Source organism: Phyllobates terribilis, unplaced genomic scaffold (assembly GCF_046119375.1).
Source record: "Phyllobates terribilis strain yellow unplaced genomic scaffold, ASM4611937v1 Scaffold_526__1_contigs__length_1210158, whole genome shotgun sequence".
Taxonomy (NCBI): Eukaryota; Metazoa; Chordata; class Amphibia; order Anura; family Dendrobatidae; genus Phyllobates; species Phyllobates terribilis.
This window is the reverse complement of record NW_027363286.1, coordinates 823,698-841,431: the sequence shown is the minus strand read 5'-3', so window position 1 is coordinate 841,431 and position 17,734 is coordinate 823,698. Positions and strand designations below refer to the sequence as shown.

Sequence of the window (17,734 nt, the reverse complement as noted above, 5' to 3'; positions counted from 1 at the left end):
TTTTATAGATCTGGTCGTTTCAGACGCGAAAATTCCAATTATGTGTACGAGTTTTTATCTTTGTTATAACGCAAATGCTGCTTTTTGTGATTTGTGTGTGCTTCTTTTTGGATTTTTACAGACATTTTATTTTTTTTTTGTTTTACTTTTTCACTTAGTCTCACTGTGGGACATATATAATTTTTACTTTGATCGTCGTTGGTCTCTAACAAGCCACTGTACCCTGTGGTCATCACATGGGGTCATTTAACCCTTTAGATACAGCTGTTGCAAGTAACAGCGTTATTTAACGGGTTAATCGGACCCCATCGTTCCAAATCCGTCCGGGCCGATGCCACAGAATGCCAGCTGTCATTTAAGGGGATAATAAATATTTTTAATCTTGATTCAGGCGTCGCTCCCTAAACACTGGACCCCCGTGCCTAGTGGCGAATACGGACCTGTGGACTGTGCATATAGTGTACATGGATGTACACATGTGGGTGACTGTGCTGTGTGTCAGCGCAAGGATTTCCATATGTGTGGCTATATACACATTACTCCAGGATAAAGGCCTGGGAGAATAGCACTGGGGACTCTCTCAGCAGCCTGCTCTGTAGGCAGACTAGAATCCCCTCCATTCCAGCAGCCATGTCACTGATAAACTGTCTACAGCTGGTGCCTGCTGTGATAGCCTCCCCTTCAGAGGCTCCAGTCTGGTCACCTCTATTCAGAATGGAGACCTGTTGGAAGCCATATTCCACACACAGCAAAAGCAGCTTCCCTTCCTGGAGACAACAGCAATGAGAGCCGTGTGACGTGGAGGCTCCGCCCCTCCCGATGACGTCACCGCAGAGTCTAGCATCTCGAGCTAACGCCCGCAGAGGCAGTCGCTGGTATACTGCGTGCAGTACACAACGTATCTGGCGGGAGCGGGTGAGAGAGAGCGACCGTTACTACAGATACAGCGACATCCACTGCGAACAAGAAGACATCTTCTCATCTCCAGGAGACTGTGGCAGCTGGCAGGAGATGGCCATTCTATCAACACCTAAAATGGCGAGGCTGGTAAGTTACAAGATGGAGGCGCTGTGTGCTGATGGGCTGTGAGAAGAGCAGGCAATAGAACTTCCCTGCCTAATCAGCCCTGATGTTACTGAGTGGAAAAAAGCTTTAGAAATCATTTCTACTGTCCCTGTTTCCTGTGCTAATGAGGGCTTTGCCTAGTGGGTGTTAGGTCCCTCCTTCCCATGTTGTCAGGCCCCTGTTGGTGTGATAACATCATTTGCGCGAGCGACATCATCGCCGCTCATGCAAATCTCGCGCATGCGCCGCTCATTCCGGCAGCGTCACTGCATCTCTGAAGCCAGGTGTACAATTCCCCCCATCAGAGGCGCACTGCGCATGTTCGGAGGTTTAGAAGATGGTTTGCGCCTCTGATGCGGGGAAGCGTACACCCGGCCTCGGAGAAGCAGTGACGCTGCCGGAATGAGCGTCGCATGCGCAAGATTAGCATCAGCTGGCGATGACGCCGCTCGTGCAAATTATGTCATCACGCCAACAGGGGCGTGACAACATGGAAAGAGGGCTGACTAGTCTGGGGAACGAACGCCCTATCGACTAGTCAAACCTTCGTTAGCATAGGTAATGGGGAACTTGTGAATGTTTTTTAAACCTTATTTTCACTCAGTAACGTTATACGGGGCTGGTTAGGCAGGGAATTTGCTGATACATAGGTGAATGCTTCTGGGTTGGAGGGCATGGGGGACCTGACAGGTTCCCTTTAAGCATATTCACATAAGGGCAGCACGCTGCATTGTATTTTATTAATGTCATTTTTTTTGTGGTAAAACCTGTAAAAAAACAGAAAAAAATAAATTGCAGAATAAGAAACCTACTTCAGCATCGTGCTTGGGCTTCTGATCTTTTCTGACCTTAAAGCGCACCTGTCAGCAGGATTGTGCTCAGTAATCTACATACACTGTCAGGTGGGCGCCATTACCATGAATAATATGACACCTTGGCTGATGAAATCCATCCAGTGGTTCTTGTTTAACCCCTTCATGACCAGACCAGTTTCCATTTTTGTGTTTTCGTTTTTTGCTCCCCTTCTTCCCAGAGCCATAACTTTCTTATTTTTTGGTCACTATGGCCATGTGATGGCTTATTTTTTGCGGGACAAGTTGTGCTTTTGAACAGCACCACTGGTTTTACTACATCGTGTACTGGAAAACAGGAAAATTCCAAGTGCGGTGAAATTGCAAAAAAGTGCAGTTCCACAGTTGTTTTCTTGGGGTTTTGTTTCACCATGTCTGCTGAATGCTAAAACTGACCTACCATTATTATTCTCCTGGTCATTATGAGTTCGTAGACACCAAACAGGTATAGTTTTTTTACTTAAGTGGTGAAAAAAAATCCAAAGTTTGCTTAAAAAAAAAAAAAAAATGGCTCCATTTTCCGGGACCCATACCATCTCCATTTTTTACGATCTGGAGCTAGATGAGGGCTTATTTTTTGCGCGCCAAGCTGACGTTTTTATTGATACCATTTTGGGGTAGATCCAATGTTTTAATCGCGGTTATTGCAATGTTGCGGCGACCAAAAAAAAGTAATTATAGCATTTTGAATTTTTTTCACGTCACACCGTTTATCGATCGGATTAAATATTTTTTCATATTGATAGATCAAGTGATTCTGAATGTGGATATGTGTATGAGTGATTTTTTTTGTTTTATTGTGAATGGGGCGAAAGGGGGTGATTTAAACTTTAATATAATTTTTTTAATATTTTTAAACTTTTTTTACTTTACACTAGCTTCAATAGTCACAATGGGAGACTAGAAGCTGCAATTCTCTGATCGCCTTTGCTACACACAGGGGATGATCAGATCTCCTGTGTGTAGCAGAAATGCTCACCTGCTATGAGCGCCGACCACAATCTGGCAATGACAATGGCTAGGGTCTCCTGCAGACCTGGGTTGTCATGCCAACCTATCGGCGACCCACGATCATGTAACACGGTCGCCGATGTGCGGAGCCAACGACACGCTTCCGGGAAGCGCGAGTTAAATGCCGCTGTCAGAGATTGAGAGCAGAATTTAACTACACTGTGTTCCAAATTATTATGCAAATAATATTTTCTCAGATTTTCCCAAATTACCTATATGAATTGCAGTCATTGTAATTTTCCAGTCAAATAACTATTAGAGTACAATTGAAAGGTTTTTGTACAAACTGCCTATGATAACAGTATAGTTTTAAAAAATAAAAAACTCAACTGCACTCAAAATGCATGTTCCAAATTATTATGCACAGCAGAGTTTTCAACCTTTTCATTTTAATAAAGAACAAAAAATTGTCATTTTTGAAATTATAAGCATTAGCAGGTTATTACAAACTGAAATCAAACAGTTTTCAACTCAAAACTTTATTCTAGGTGATGTTACATTTGCACATAGGACCGCTTGTTCGAAAGGAGCTTCTGAACTTTTTCATCCATTGAATTTGTCAGGTTTTGGATGGTTTCTGCTTCCAATTGTTTTGCCTGAGGACAGAATACCCTCCCAGAGCTGTTGCTTAGATGTGAACTGCCTCCCGCCATCATAGACACTCCTTTTGATGATGCCCCAGAGGTTCTCAATGGGGTTGAGGTCAGGGGAGCATGGGTGCCACACCATTAGTTTGTCCCCTTTTATGCCCATAGCAGCCAGAGATGCAGATGTGTTATGTGCAGCATGAGACGGGGCATTATCATGCATGAAATGATCTCGATGGTCCAGATGGATGGATTGGAGGATGGCTGGTTGATGGACACCCCATGCAAACACGGCTACGGCGCTAACAAGGAGGAGGTGGAGTAATGTTTTGGGCTGGAATCATGGGGAGAGAGATTGACGGCCCTTTTAGGATCCCTGAAGGGGTAAAGATGAACTCCATAATGTATGTTGAGTTTCTCAAACAGCACTTCCTTCCATGGTTCAAGAAGAAGAACCGTGCATTCCGCAGCAAGATCATTTTCATGCATGATAATGCCCTTTCTCATGCTGCACATAACACATCTGCATCTCTGGCTGATATGGGCATAACAGTGGACAAACTTATGGTGTGGCACCCATGCTCCCCTGACCTCAACCCCATTGAGAACCTCTGGAGCATCATCAAAAGGAGTGTCTATGATGGTGGGAGGCAGTTCACATCTAAGCAACAGCTCTGGGAGTCTATTCTGTCCTCAGGCAAAACAATTGGAAGCAGAAACCATCCAAAACCTGACAAATTCAATGGACGAGAGAGTTCAGAAGCTCCTTTCGAACAAGCGGTCCTATGTGCAAATGTAACATCCCCTAGAATAAAGTTTTGAGTTGAAAACTGTTTCAATTGTACTCTAATAGTTATTTGACTGGAAAATTACAATGACTGCAATTCATATAGGTAATTTGGGAAAATCTGAGAAAATATTATTTGCATAATAATTTGGAACACTGTGTAGTTAACAGCCACGGGGGGGGGGTGGATCGCTATTCCACCCGCAGCTGTTGCGGGCACATGTCAGCTGTATATATCAGCTGTCGTGTACCTGGAAAGCTGCGGGCTCAGTGCTGGAGCTCGCACCAAACAGGGGGTTCTCACGTTTGTCATACTATTATGGCACACGTCAAAAAGGGGTTAATTTTTACTTATAGTTTGGAGATGATGATATGCTCGTGCTCTGGGACAGCCTGTAGGGTGGGCTCTATCTGGTGCTCTGCTTATACAGTCAGCTATATGCTCTTATGACAGGTCACTGATCGTTCAGTTACCTGCCTCCTATTTTACATGTTATATACATAATGTGGGGTTAGAAAAAACAAACAAATCAAGCAAAATGGCGCCCGCACAGGCACAATAGCATCTATCGCTTGGCCATAGATGCTACTGTGCACGTGCCGTGGCCATTTTGTTGGAGCAAAAGAAAAATTTGTCTCCAGAAAAATGGCCACGTCACGTGCGCAGTGGCATCTATCAGCAATCGAGGCTCTTAATCTGCGCAAGCCCCGCCCACTGGTGGCTGGCTCTTGCGCATATTGAGAGCATCACTTGGCGATAGATACTATTGCAATTGCTCCGCTGTCATTTTGTTGGAGCAAAAAATCTGGCTCCAGCAAAATGGCCACAGCACGTGAGCAGTTGAATCTATCGGCAAGCGATGCTCTTACTTTGCGCAGGCCTTGCCTACTGGTGGGCGCCGCTTGCGCAGAATAAGAGGATCACTTGCCGATAGATGCTACTGCACTTGCGCCGCAGACATTCTGCTGGAGAATAATTTTTTTACTCCAACAAAATGGCCGTGGCATGAGATAGATGCGCCTGCGCGAGCGCCATTTTGATTGATGTCATTTTTTTCCCCCCATAATGTATACACTATGTAAATTAAAAATTGGAGACATGTCAGTGATCGATCAGTGAGCTGTCATAAGAGCATACAGATGTAAGCAGAGCACCAGATAGAGCCCACCTCACAGACTGCCCCGGAGCACGAGCATATCATTATCTCCAAACTGAAAGTAAAAATTACACAAGAACCACGGGACGGATTTCATTAACCAAGGTATCATTTTAATGTGTGTAACAGCGCCAACCTGACAGTGTATGTAGTTTACTTAGCACAATCCTGCTGACAGGTTAATTTTCAAGGAGTTGTCTGCTCTAAATCATTAAGTCTGCAGTCACTCTGTGTGCCTGCAGACTTCTGAATCCCCACAGAGCACAAGGTTTAAAAAACATTTATATGGTCCTCATTTCCTATGCTAATCAGGGATTCGACTAGTGGGTGTTAGTTGCTCCCAGAAGAGTCAGCCTCCTTTCCATGTTATCACGCCCGTGTTGGCGTGATAATTTGCCGCTCATTCTGGCAGCGTCACTGCATCTCTGAAGCCAGGTGTATGCTTCTCCGCATCAGAGGCGCACTGTGCATGTTCGGAAGTTTAGAAGATGACTTCCGTACATGTGCAGTGTGCCTCTGTAGCCAAGAAGCGTACACCCGGCCTCAGAAAAGCAGTGACGGTGCCGGAATGAGCGGCGCATGTGCAAGATTTCCATGAGCGACAATGACGCCGCTCGTGCAAATTATGTAATCATGCCCCATCAACTAGTCAAAGCCCTCATAAGCATAGGCAATGGGGAGCATGTGAATGTTTTGTAAACTTTGTTTTCACTCAGTAATGTTATACGGGGCTGGTTAGGCAGGGAAGTTGCTGATACATAGGTGAATGCTGCTGGGTTGGAGGGTATAGGGGATGTGACAGGTTGCCTTTAAGCTTACTCACATAAGAGCAGCGCACTGTTTTGTATTTTATTAATGTAATTTTCTTTGTCGTAAAACCCGTAAAAAACCCCAGAAAAAATAAATTGCCGAAAAAGAAATCTACTTCAGCATCGTGCTTATGCCTCTGATCTTTTCTGACTTTAAAGCGCACCTGTCAGCAGGATTGTGATTGTGTGCCCACACTGTCAGGTGGGCGCCATTACACTGATTAAAATGATACCTTGTTTGACGCTTGGCGATAGATAATACTGCTCATGGTCTGCGGCCATTTTGTTGGAGCAAAAAAAATTAGTCTTCAGCAAAATTGCTGCATCGTGTGGGCAGTTGCATCTATCAACAAGCGATGCTTTTAATCTGCGCAAGGTGGGCGGCGCTTGCCCAGTTTGAGAGCATCTCTTGGTGATAGATACTACTGCACACGCACCACTGCCAATCTGGCTCCAGCAAAACGGCCACGGCGCATGCTCAGTTGCACATATCAGCAAGCAATGCTCTTAATTTTATCATTTTAATCAGCGTAACGCTGCCAACCTGACAGTGTATGTAGTTTACTTAGTACAATCCTACTGACAGGTGCACTTTAAAGGGGTTGACAACTCTAAATCTATAAGTCTGCAGTCCCTCTATGTAACTGCAGACTTATGAATCCCTCAGAGCACACACTGTGAGCTGCGGGGATTCGCCTGTGTCTGAGCCATATGCGTTATACATACTCCTGGCCAGATTCCGACTAGTGGGTGTGGCTTCGCTTCATGCACTTGCATAAAGTGAGGCTGCGCCCCAACTAGTGACTCGACTGTTCAGTGAGCGTGGCTTATATGTAAAGATGGTCTGAGATCAGTGGCCCAAAGTCATTTAACCCTTGAAAAACACCAGTTACTGGCTATTTGCCCCCTTTGATGGCAGTTCTCATGCCCAGAGCATATTTAAACGGGCTAGAATGACCTGAACTTGATGCGCCCATCACTATGTATGTAATGGTGGTCAGAGATCAGTGACCCAAAGTCATTTAACCCTTGAAAAACACCAATTATTTATTCAAATATGTGAAAATTGGTTATATCTCCACTTTGATGTCAGTTTTGATACCCAAAACTTATTTTGGCCAGGCTGGAGTGACTTGTATTTGATGCGGGCAATCACTATGTAATGGTGGTGTGAGATCAGGGGCCCAAAAACACTTAACCCCACTGCCCACTTTGATGCCCATTTTTGTGCCATTGTTATAACTTTTGTAGCTGCTCTTAATTGTATTCTAATCAGGGCACCTCGCTGCATTGTATTATATTAATGCATTTTTTTTTGTCAAAGCGCACCTGTCAGAAAGATTGTGCTCAGTAAACCACATACACGGTCAGGTGAGCGACATTAAACTGATTAAAATGATGAAATCCATTCTGTGGTTCTTGTGTAATGTTTACTTTCAGTTTGGAGATAATAATATGCTCGTGATCAGGGACGGCCTGAGGAGCCTCCTATTTTACATAATGCATCCATTAGTGCGGGGTAAAATAAGAGTCAGGTCAGTGAAGGCACAGTGACCTGTAATAAGAGCATACAGATGAATATGTAAGCAGAGCACCAGATAGAGCGCCCCCCCCCCACAGGCCGCCCCGAAGCACGAGCATATCATTATCTCCAAACTGAAAGTAAAGACTACACAAGAACCACAGGACGGATTTCATCAACCAAGGTATAATTTTAATCAGTTTAATGTCGCCCACCTGACAGTGTATGTGGTTAAGGCTGTGTGCCCACGATGCCTCCCAGCCTATGGCCCCGATGCTGCGGAGGGGCCGCATGCGGATATTCAAATGAGCGGCACCTTTTTTTTTTACCTACGGACTTTCCCCATAGAGGTTAGGTCTATGGGGAAAGCCTGCAAGCGGACCTGCAACTGAAATTGACATGCTACGGTCTGGAAAGACGCGCCACATGTCAGTTTCCGTGAGTGAGCCACAGACGCATAGTAGACATAGAATTTCTAGAAATGCCATCCACTGTACTGTAACATTTGTCTCCTGCTTATTTGACGCTGCATAAGTCCGCAGCGTCAAACCTGCAGCGGCTCCGGATCGTGGGCACACAGCCTACTGAGGACAGTCCTGTTGACAGGTGCGCTTTAAATCTGTAAAAAACAGAAAAAAATAAATTACCTAATAAGAAACTGCCTAATAAGAAACCAACTGCAGCATCGTGCTTCACACAGCTTCATACTACTACAGTGGTGGCCAAAAGTATTGTCACCCCTAAAATTCTGTCAGATAATACTCAGTTTCTTCCTGAAAATGATTGCAATCACAAATTCTTTGGTATTATTCTCTTCATTTAATTTGCTTGCAAGGAAAAAACACAAAAGAGAACGAAGCAAAAATCAAATCATTGATCATTTCACACAAAACTCCACGGTATGCGTGGCCCCCTCAACCCCCAATCCTAGGATGCGTGGCTCCCTCATCCCCCAATCCTGAGATGAGTGTCCCTGTCATCCCCCAATCCTGGGATGCGTGGCCCCGTCATCCCCCAATCCTGGGATGCGTGGCCCCCTCATCTCCCAATCCTGAGATGAGTGGCCCCCTCATCCCCCAATCCTGGTATGTGTGGTCCCCTCATCCCTTTCACGCTGCACACATACAAAAAAATAAACATTTATACTCACCTTTCTTCTCTGTGCTCCAGCGCTGCGGTGTCCTGTTCTTCTGAGGAGTGCGGCGCCGGAGTACGCACGTGCCCATACTTCGCTGTCCTGTGCCATTTTGCTGAAGACACACTGAAAATGTGTCTTCAGTAAAATGGCACCGGATAGCGCTATACGCATACGCCGACTACGACACCTTCACTCCTGCCCTGGTCTCTGGCGAGAAGAGAGGTACTGTGGCAACGCTCCTCCCGGTCAGGTAAGTATGTAAGTATGGCGCCGGAGATCGTGGTATGCGTTCAGTGTCTTTTCATACTGCGAACTTTGGCGCCATATACTCCTCTTACCTGTAACAGCTCCATGCATTTATCTGTCTGGAGCCAGACTGCGCAGGCGTGTCTAGCTTGTGCAGTCTATAGAGGCTTCAGACAGAGGGACGCTTGTAGTGTTATATTATAGATACACATGCACAGCTTCACACTATAAGGTATGATAGTAGTGTGACGCTGTGCCTGTGTATATAACATCTAGTGGGGAGTTCACACTATAAACTATAAAGTGTTTACATAGCTCTATACTATATACTATTATATATTATATACCTCGTCGTGTAAAGCTGTGCATGTGTATATAATATATAATGAAGCGTTCACACTACATACCATAAAATGTATACATATCACTATACTATATACAAGAGCATCTCACTAAATTAAAATGTCATCAAAATGTTAATTTCAGTTCTTCAATACAAGAAGTGAAACTTATAGAGTCATTAAAAACAGAGTGATCTATTTCAAGTGTTTATTTCTGTTAATGTTGATGATTATGGCTTACAGCCAATGAAAACACAAAAGTTATTATTTCAGTAAATTAGAATAATTAACAAAAAACAAGCTTTTAAAAATGTCCCTTAGTCTGTTTCAGTAGGCTCCACAATCATGGGGAAGACTGCTGACTTGACAGTTGTCGAAAAGACAGTCATTGACAAACTCCACAAGGAGGGTAAGCCACAAAAGGTCATTGCTAAAGAAGCTGTCTTTTTACACACTGCTGTATCCAAGCATATTAATGAAAAGTTGCGTGGAAGGAAAACGTGTGGTAGATAAAGGTGCACTAGCAACCGGGATAACCGCAGCCTTGAAAGGATTTTTAAGAAAAGGCTATTCAAAAATTTGGGGGAGATTCACAAGGAGTGGACTGCTTCAAGAGCCACCACACACCGACGTATCCAGGACATGGGCTACAAGTGTCGCATTCCTTGTGTCAAGCCACTCATGACCAATAGACAACGCCAAAAGCGTCTTACCTGGGCCAAGGAGAAAAAGACCTGGACTGTTGTCAGTGGTCTAAGGTGTTGATTTCAGATGATAGTAAATTTTGCATTTCATTTGGAAATCAAGGTCTCAGGAGTCTGGAGGAAGAGTGGGGAGGCCACAATCCAAGCTGCTGGAGGTCTAGTGTGAAGTTTCCACAATCAGTGCTGGTTTGGGGAGCAATGTCATCTGCTGGTGCAGGTACACTGTGTTTTATCAAGACCAAAGTCAGCGCAGCCGTCTGCCAGGATATTTTATAGCACTTCATGCTTCCCTCTGCCGACAAGCTTTTAAGAGTTGAAAATTTCTCCAGCAGGACTTGGCACCTGTCCACACTGCCAAAAGTATCAATACCTGGTTTAAAAACAACAGTATGGCTGCGTGCACACGATGCTTTTTTCATGCGTTTATGCTGCGGATTTTCCGCTGCTTAAACGCATCAAAAACGCATGGTAATCCGCACCCCATGGTCCCCAATGGCATTCCGCAATGTCAATGCACATGCTGCGGATTTTTCCGCAGCGTTTCTGCAGCGCAAATAAATCCGCAGCATGTTCATTAATTTTGCGGAAGCGCCGCCATTGACTTGCATTGAGACGCATATAATGCGCGTCTGTACATTTATACAAGCGGATTATATGCGTCTCTATGTGCGGATGGTACCCAGTTCTGGAGGAGAGGAGACTCTCATCCAGACCTGGGTACCATTGTACCTGTAAAAAAAAGAATAAAATAATAAATAAAGTTTATATTCACCTGTCCGGCGGCCCCTGCAGCGCTTCTCCTTCCAGGACCTGAGATGACGTCACGGTCATGTGACCGCAGGCTGTCTCGCGAGATGCCGGCAACCCGGAAGAAGCCAGGACGAGCGCGACAGCACACGCGGCGGGGGATCGGGGGTGAGTATAGCTTTATTTTTTTATTTTTACGGTCACACTATGTAAATCCATGCCTTTTGCATGGATTTAAATTGTGTGACCTAGTTGTCAAGCACTTTCCAAGTGATGCTATCGCTTGGAAAGTGCTCGTCAGTCCGCATGCAGAAACACATGCGTTAACGCATGTGGGTACGCATGTGAATCCGCATGTATTCTGCAGGAAAAACGCATGCACAATCTGCATGCGTTTTTTCTGCCAGGGAGATGCAGAAATGCTGCAGAAATTTTCTGCTTCATTTCTGCATCGTGGGCACATAGCCTATCACTGTGATTGATTGGCCAGCAAACTCGCCTGACCTTAACCCCATAGGCAATCTATCGGGTATTATCAAGAGGAGGATGAGATACACCAGACCCAACAATGCAGACGAGCTGAAGGCTGCTATCAAAGCAACCTGGGCTTCCATAACACCTCAGCAGTGCCACAGGCTGATCGCCTCCATGCCACATTGCCGCATTGATGCAATAATTGAGCCCCGACCAAGTACTGAGTGCATTCACTGAACATACATTTCAGTAGGCCAGCATTTTGGATTTTAAATTAATTTTTCAAGACGGCGTTATGAAGTATTCTAATTTACTGAGATAATGACTTTTGTATAATGATTGTCTGTAAGCCATAATCATCAACATTAACAGAAATAAACACTTGAAATAGATCACTCTGTTTGTAATGACGCTATATAATATATGAGTTTCACTTTTTGTATTGAAGAACTGAAATAAATTAACTTTTTGATGATATTCTAATTTAGTGAGAAGCACTTGTATACAGTGCTGAGCATAAGTGAGTACACCCCCTGTATTATCAGTACATTATTTTTACAATGCTCAGCATAAGGGCGGTTTCATGCGTCTGGATATTTCCGGGACTGGAAAAACCCATATCGGAGATATACATATCCGGTGTGTCTGTGTGTGTCACACTTGTGGCGCATCAGGATCACCCGTACCGGCGCCTGGGAATCAGTGTACAGTTCCCAAGCCCTGGGTGCTATATTCTGCCCTCATCATTGTTCTTTGCTCGCGCTGTGATCAGCACGAGCAAGAGACAAAGTTGGGTGTAGTAGTGTCTGCTCCTACAGTGTCTCAGTGTAAAATAAGATTAAAATAATAAAATACATTTACTCGCCTGTCACCACACGTACTGGACACACTGACATGTGAAAGAGCCCTAAGTAGGTACTCCCCCTTATTATTGGTACATTATATATACAGCACTCAGCTTAAGTAAGTACACCCCTCTATTATCAGAACATTATATACAAAGTGCTCAGTGTGTGTACACCCGTTTATTATTAGTACTTTATATAGCACTCAGCATAATTGAGTACACCCCCATATTATCAGTGCATTATATATACAGCAATCAGCATAAGTGAGTACAAACCCTGTATTATCAGTATATTATATAGAGTGCTTAGAGTAAGTGAGTGCACCCCCTGTATTTTCACAAAATTATATATAAAGCTCTCAGAATAAGTGAGCACACTCCTGTATTATCAATACATTATACATAAAGTACAGACCAAAAGTTTGGACACACCTTCTCATTTAAAGATTTTTCTGTATTTTCATGACTTTGAAAATTGTACATTCACACTGAAGGCATCAAAACTATGAATTAACACATGTGGAATTATATACTTAACAAAAAAGTGTGAAACAACTGAAAATATATCTTATATTCTAGGTTCTTCAAAGTAGCCACCTTTTGCTTTGATCACTGCTTTGCACACTCTTGGCATTCTCTTGATGAGCTTCAAGAGGTAGTCACCGGAAATGGTTTTCACTTCACAGGTGTGCCCTGTCAGGTTTAATAAGTGGGATTTCTTCTTGCCTTATAAATGGGGTTGGGACCATCAGTTGTGTTGTGCAGAAGTCAGGTGGATACACAGCTGATAGTCCTACTGAATAGACTGTTAGAATTTGTATTATGGCAAGAAAAAAGCAGCTAAGTAAAGAAAAACGAGTGGCCATCATTACTTTAAGAAATGAAGGTCAGTCAGTCCGAAAAATTGGGCAAACTTTGAAAGTGTCCCCAGGTGCAGTTGCAAAAGCCATCAAGCGCTACAAAGAAACTGGCTCACATGAGGACCGCCACAGGAAAGGAAGACCAAGAGTCACCTCTACTTCTGAGGATAAGTTTATCCGAGTCACCAGCCTTAGAAATCGCAGGTTAACAGCAGCTCAGATTAGAGACCAGGTCAATGTCACACAGAGTTCTAGCAGCAGACACATCTTTTCAACAACTGTTAAAAGGAGACTTTGTGCAGCAGGCCTTCATGGTAAAATAGCTGCTAGGAAACCACTGCTAAGGACAGGCAACAAGCAGAAGAGACAAGTTTGGGCTAAAGAACACAAGGAATGGACATTAGACCAGTGGAAATCTGTGCTTTGGTCTGATGAGTCCAAATTTGAGATCTTTGGTTCCAACCACCGTGTCTTTGTGCGACGCAGAAAAGGTGATCGGATGGACTCTACATGCCTGGTTCCCACCGTGAAGCATTGAGGAGGAGGTGTGATGGTGTGGGGGTGCTTTGCTGGTGACACTGTTGGGGATTTATTCAAAATTGAAGGCATACTGAACCAGCATGGCTACCACAGCATCTTGCAGCGGCATGCTATTCCATCCGGTTTGCGTTTAGTTGGACCATCATTTATTTTTCAACAGGACAATGACCCCAAACACACCTCCAGGCTGTGTAAGGGCTATTTGACCAAGAAGGAGAGTGATGGGGTGCTACGCCAGATGACCTGGCCTCCACAGTCACCAGACCTGAACCCAATCGAGATGGTTTGGGGTGAGCTGGACCGCAGAGTGAAGGCAAAAGGGCCAACAAGTGCTAAGCATCTCTGGGAACTCCTTCAAGATTGTTGGAAGACCATTTCCGGTGACTACCTCTTGAAGCTCATCAAGAGAATGCCAAGAGTGTGCAAAGCAGTCATCAAAGCAAAAGGTGGCTACTTTGAAGAACCTAGAATATAAGACATATTTTCAGTTGTTTCACACTTTTTTGTTAAGTATATAATTCCACATCTGTTAATTCATAGTTTTTATGCCTTCAGTGTGAATGTACAATTTTCATAGTCATGAAAATACAGAAAAATCTTTAAGTGAGAAAGTGTGTCCAAACTTTTGGTCTGTACTGTATATACAGTATATATATATATATATATATATATATATATATATACACACACACACATACAGCGCTTAGCATAAGTGAGTACACCCCTGTATTATCAGTACATCCTATATAATGCTGGACTCGTCTTTCTTTCCAAAGCCGGGATGGGCGGAGACTGCTCAGTGTGGCGCCGGAGTCAGCACGTGCGCATACCGCACTACGGCGCCATTTTATTGAAGACACTGTGCTTGCGAATTCGCAGATACAGTGTCTTCAACAAAATGGAGCTGGATATCGCAGGATGCGCACGTGTCTACTCCTGCACCATTTTATTGAAGAATTCTACTACAACATCAGTATAGCAGTGCTCACAAGCCGGCCATCACCATTATCCTTATAGTCAGCTTGTGCGCACTGCTATGTTGACGTTGGAGTACATTACTTCAATAAAATAGGCGCTGTTTTATTGAAGACACTGTGTATGCAAATTTGCAGACCCAGTTTCTTTAAAAAAATGGTGCAGGATAGCGCTGTATGTGCACATGCTGACTCCAGCGCCATTAAAGGGGTTGTCCAGTACTTTATATTACCCCCCCCCCCCCAATGTATCCCCCCGGGTCCCCTAAGGATTTTTGTAATTACCTTATGTTGCAGATACTGCCTGTGAGCAGCACGATCACTGGCCGCTCACAGGCATGACGTGAACCCCGACTACAGCCGGCTCTGACATCCGCTGATGTCACGACAAGTGCTGGCAGCAGCCAGGGGTCTCTGTCTTCTGCGTTCCGCGGTGGATGCCAGGCTGTGAGCGGGGTTACCCTCTACCCGCGTCACACCCAGCATCTACTGTGTGCTCTGCCTCTCCCCATTCATTGGGAAAGCGCGCGGTGGATGCTGGGTGTGACACGGGGTAGCCCCGCCCACAACCCAGCAGCCACCGCGGGGACCGCATCACTGATGTCACTCCTCACTTGTTGTGATGTCAGCGCGGGGTCACGTGATGCCTGTGAGCGGCCAAGGATAGCACCGCTCACAGGTAGAAACAGCAACCTAAGGTATTTACAAAAATCCTTAGGGGCCCCGGGGGGGGGATCCATTGTGGGGTAATAAAAAGTACTGGACAACTTCTTTAATAAAATTAAAAATGTACCAGTAAAAATGCTTGCCACGTGGGCGTAGAACGTGTTTAATAGCTAGTGCAATATATAGTGAGGCATTCACACTATAAGCTATACAGTTTATACATAGCTCTATACTGTCATATAGTAGATGCCTCGTTGTGTGAAACTGTGCCTGTGTATATAATATATAGTGGGTAGTTCACACTTTATATTGTATACATAGTAATACGCTATACTATCATATAGTATATACCTTGTATATAGTATAGAGCTCCGTAGATCACTACTAGCTTCACGATCACCCAATTAAGATTATTAGCTGCCACCACCAATCAGTTCCGGTCGATTGGATGCCTTATAGGTAGCGTGTGGCTTTGGGGGAGGAACGATTACAGAGCAAAAGAAACAGAACTATTACATTTTATATTTAATCCAAAGGGAGACAGTGTTTATGAAAAAATATACAAAAGATTTTACAAAGGGAGACAAAACAATACAGCATATACAGTTACAGAAATAAAAGGGATTAACAGAAAAGCTTACTATACCGATCGCAGAGACGATTCAGTTTAGATGAAGGAAAGCGCTTCGATTTGACTGTTAAGGAACGTGGCCCTTGCTTACACGAAAATATGTATCTTCCAGCATGAGCGAAGATCAATATTCGGCTTGATCTTTTATGCCTGATTGGGCCCTGCCCACACACTCCCCTGTGATGATGTCACGTGGGCTGGTCTGCGCCCTTCATGTTTTTTTTTAAATCTCTTAATTTCTGTGATATCTCCTCGCTCGATGATCGCAGAAGTTAGCAAGTGAATCCATATTTTTTATTGTGATTTTACTTTTCCTTAGAGATCAAACATGACATGGCTGCTTTCAGTTATCTTTGCCCTGTTGCGTTACAGCTCAACGGCAGGGCTCGCAGATATGGAAAAATATGCATACTGTTCCCCACATAGCCCCGCTGCTAAAAATATAGGTCCCATCACAATCAGAATTATAGAAATTCCCCTATTCCACACTTACTTTCGGTACCTAAAAGTCTGGAGATTAAACGCATTTGCAACTGGAAATGACCCGGCTATTCTCAGGAGTGTGATAGATTCCCTTTGAAGCCTAAGGAGATGTTTCCTATCTCTCTCAGGTGTCATAATGGTTACCTTTACACAACTCATTCAGTCTCTAGTCCAGGGGTCCTCAAACTTTTTAAACACGGGGCCAGTTCACTGTCCCTCAGACTATTGGAGGGCTGGAATATAGTTTTTTTTTAAAAAAACTATGAACAAATTCCTATGCACACTGCACATATCTTATTTTGATGTAAAAAAACAATACAGGAACAAATACAATATTTAAAATGAAGAACAAGTAAAGTTAGATAAACCGGTATTTCAATAGGCAAGTAAATGTCCCCAATAGACACCATAGGCCCCAATAGGCAGGTAAATATCCCCAATAGGCAGCATAGGTCCCCAATAGGCAGGTAAATATCCCCAATAGGCAGCATAGGTCCCCAATAGGCAGGTAAATGTCCCCAATAGGCAGGTAAATGTCCCCAATAGGCAGCATAGGTCCTCAATGGGGAGGTAAAAGTCCCCAATAGGCAGCATAGGTCCTCAATGGGCAGGTAAATGACCCCAATAGGCAGCATAGGTCCTCAATAGGCAGGCTATTTCCCCCTTATAATGCCCCATGCAGGCTGTTCCCCCCTTATAATGCCCCATGCAGGATGTCACCCCCCATATAATGCCCCATGCATGATGTCCCTTTCTCCCACCATATAATGCCCCATGCAAGATATCACTCCCCTGTCTTTATAATGTCCCATGCAGGATGTCACCCCCCCATATAATGCCCCATGCAGGATGTCACTCCCCTGTCGTTATAATGCCCCATTCCGGGTGTCACCCCCATATAATGCCCCATGCAGGATGTCCCTTTCTCCCACCATATAATGCCCCATGCAAGATATCACTCCCCTGTCTTTATAATGCCCCATGCAGGATGTCACCCCCCCCATATAATGCCCCATGCAGGATGTCACTCCCCTGTCGTTATAATGCCCCATGCAGGATGTCACCCCCCCATATAATGCGCCACGCAGGATATCACTCCCCTGTCGTTATAATGCCCCTTTCAGGATGTCACCCCCCATATAATACCCCATGCAGCATGTCACTCCCCCATATAATACCCCATGCAGGATGTCACCCCCCCATATAATGCCCCATGCAGCATGTCACCCCCCCATATAATGCCCCATGCAGGATATCACTCCCTTGTTGTTATAATGCCCCATTCAGGATGTCA

The 17,734-nt window shown here is 44.4% G+C and overlaps 1 long non-coding RNA gene across 1 annotated transcript in view; it reads left to right on the top strand.

The window, feature by feature from the left end:
• The first annotated feature begins 867 nt into the window (after positions 1-867).
• Positions 868-17,734, top strand: part of LOC141231554 (uncharacterized) — a 56,498-nt gene continuing 39,631 nt past the window's right edge. The window contains exon 1 of the long non-coding RNA XR_012297871.1: positions 868-1,047. This is a non-coding gene — a long non-coding RNA (uncharacterized lncRNA). The remainder of the gene's footprint in view (positions 1,048-17,734) is intronic.